Below are 3,259 nucleotides of genomic sequence, written 5' to 3'. Positions count from 1 at the left end.
TTATTCCTAATTAATTGTGATTCGTTCTTGCTAAGCTTTATTTATTGCTTCGGCTATTATTAATTTTTTTTTCTCTTATGGGTTGAAGATATACATGCCTTGGAGATGGATGATTTATTCTCACGTCTTGCATCTGGCCATTGTTCTTGTTATTATCTTTATCATGAAAATCCTGATTGCCCTTATAGTGAGTGTTTTGTTCGAGCTCCGGATGATTTTAGAATCTTTCCATTCACATATGATTATTCTGAAAAACGGTTTGTTATAAATGAAATTTATTGGAGGATTCATGATGAATATTATCATAATTTGTATAATACGTCAGAGGAAGAATCATTTGTTGAAAAACCGATGGTTAAAGAGTCATTTGTTGAAAATCAGCGGTTGAGGTATCATTGGTTCCAATAGAAGAAAAATCATTAGTTGTAGAATCATTGGTTGAAAAGTCATTAGTTGTAGAATCAATGGTTGAAAATTCATTTTCTTAATGAACTTTTCGTGAGCGTAAAATAATAAATTCGTTATTGGGTGATGATAAAGAACAAGACTACCTCCATGTTCTTTCTATTAATTCTAAATTTTTAGCGGAGGAAGTAGAAGGTTGTGGTGTATTTTCATCTTTTTCTTTTGATTTTTCCTATTACCTTGAGTGTTCTTTATGTGCTCCTAATTTTTTCTATGTAAAGATAAGTGTGCTTGCAATCAAGCCCTATCTAGTGCTTAATGAAATGTTTGCAGGAGCGTTTGATAAGTTACTCAAGGCGTTGAATTCTTCCGATTGAGGAGGGATAGAGTACGGTTGAGCGGGACCTTGATAAACTAGCACTTTGCGGGAGGCAACCCGTATTTTATTGTTTTTATTTTAGTCTTTTCTAATTTTTGTGTCTTTTTATTTTTCTTTGGCTGTTAGAGAGGTAAGGGCAGTGTAACTTGCGCTTGTGGGAGTTTGTTTTTGTGCAGATTTTGAGCCAAAGAAGAATTGAATTCGTTAAACCTTTCAATATCCTTCGCGCCCGATCGGGCACCCCATGCCCGGTCTGACCGGGCGGTGAGGGTTGAGAATTAGCTTCAATTCTTCTTTCTTTCATGCTTCTCGCGCCCGATCGGGCAGCCTATGCCCGGTTAGACTGGGCGCGCATACGGTTCAGCAAAACTGCTCAAGTTCGACAGGCCATAACTTTTGCGTTACTTACCGGATTTTTGCGTGTGACCTATCGTCGGAAAGATCTTCAAGTCTACTTTCCAATGCAATTAGAATCACTGAATTATTTATTATACATCAAAAGTTATGATCAGAATAGTGCACATGACTTAATCTTTATCTTTTTCCCACTAACACTTTGTATCATTTTTGCTCAAATTTGTTCCAAAGAGATGCATTGCAATCCTCGAGGCTTTGGCGATATTATTTTGGGTGATGATGATGAGGAGTAGTCACCTTGACTACTAGCTTCCCTTTAAGACAATGAGGACATTGTCTGATTTAGCTTGGGGGAAGTTCTTGCGTACACAAGGTATATCTTTCACTCTTTCTTTCTACTTTAGTGTGTTTAGACTAGCAGTAAGGTTCAATGCTTTCATCTAAAAAAAAATGAAAAATACGAAAAATCATGATAACGAATGGCCATTGAACTACTTCCCTGTGCCCCTATCCTTAATGCGAAAAAGGTTTTGATTTAATTTCAATTGAAAGACTTGCATTGTGGACTAAAAGATCATGATTTGACCTTGAATTGGTTGATCCCTAGTAGGAGTCAAAGCTATTAACCGTGTATGATTTAGGATCTTGACTGTGTTAACCGTGAGGCTTGAGCCTTATATATTCATTCATGTGTGTGTTTAGTTCTTGGTGTAGCATTGATCTTAGTTTTGATTTTAGACTCTTAGTAGTGTGTCGTAATGCATTGCACGTGCATGTTGAAATGACGAAGGCCATGTTCATTAGGGTGACCTCCAGACGAATTTAGAATATATGTTCCCTTCCTGCTCACCCATGTTGTAACTTGTCTATATTTTTCGTAAACCTCACAAAATTACCCCTTGGCCCCAAAATTGGTTACTTTTCCCAAGTCTAGCTTGGGGGAGCTATATTATGTAGTATTTTGTGTGATTTTATTTCAAGTTGCAATTGATGTGAAGTATATGAAAAAAAAGGAGAGAAAATAAGGAAAATTAGCATGGAGGTTGTTGTTGAAAAAAAAAGAGAAAGATTGAATCAAGGAGTAAGGAACAACAAGGAAGAAAAAAAATTTGTACTCAAAAGAAAAGAAAGTACGTTGTTCTAGAAAAAAAAAGGAAATAAAAAAAATAAAAATGAAAAGAAGGTTGAAGTCGAAAGAAAAAGTAAGTGAAGAGGTAATGGGCGTTTTCATTTATTTGGGTATGTGTTTTGTTGATCAAAATGGTGAATCGAGGGTGTGACTCATTGCATTTGATAGCTCCCCGGTTAGACTAATATAGCCCACATTTCCCAAATTATTTCCTGCCCATTCTTATTCCCGACCTACGTTACAAGCTTGAAAAAGTCCTTCCGATCTTCGTGCATAGCATTGTAATAATGTGAAACGAGTCTTTTGTCAAAATGCTGGAGTATATGTTACATTTCAAGTCGACGTTTGATTAGGTTGAGCGATATTATAACCCTCTAAACACGTGAGTGTTGTGAGATGGGGGGATTGCATTATTGGTGGGAACGGTGAGAGATCGAGCTCATTTTTAGCTCGCCACATAAAAAGTGTGTTAAGTGACCACCGAGGTGAGATATTCTAGTCATCGATTCTTGAGTTGTACATGGTCGATTTCACTTGACGACTATTTAGGTTGATTGATGGTTTGAGTGATTTGATTGGTTAGCTATGATGCATGCTTGTTTGATTTCGATTTTGAGTCCTCTATTTTCAATTGCATTATACGGTGAAGTATGTTTACTTGGTTGTTTGTTATTTTTTATTGCCTTGCTTGAGGACAAGCAAGAGGTTAGCTTGGGGGAATTTAATATATAAGTTTTATACCATGATTTATCCCGGTTTTACAACGTATATTTGCATAGTTTTAGGCTCTTTGGAGCCATTTCACGCTAACAATCTCTTCTCTAGTGTGTTCGATGTATTTTTTGTGAGTTTCATAGGAATGTGGAGTTTCTTGGATGAATCGAACACATTTTGGATGTTTATAGAAGAAGTTAGTGCATGAAGAAGAAGGTTTCCCCCATGCCCTGTTGACCCTAGCTTCCCCGGTCAAACAGGGCAAAGAAGGATGA

The sequence above is a fragment of the Chenopodium quinoa genome, unplaced genomic scaffold (assembly GCF_001683475.1).
Source record: "Chenopodium quinoa cultivar QQ74 unplaced genomic scaffold, ASM168347v1, whole genome shotgun sequence".
Classification (NCBI taxonomy): Eukaryota; Viridiplantae; Streptophyta; class Magnoliopsida; order Caryophyllales; family Amaranthaceae; genus Chenopodium; species Chenopodium quinoa.
Note: the sequence above shows the minus strand (reverse complement) of the source record.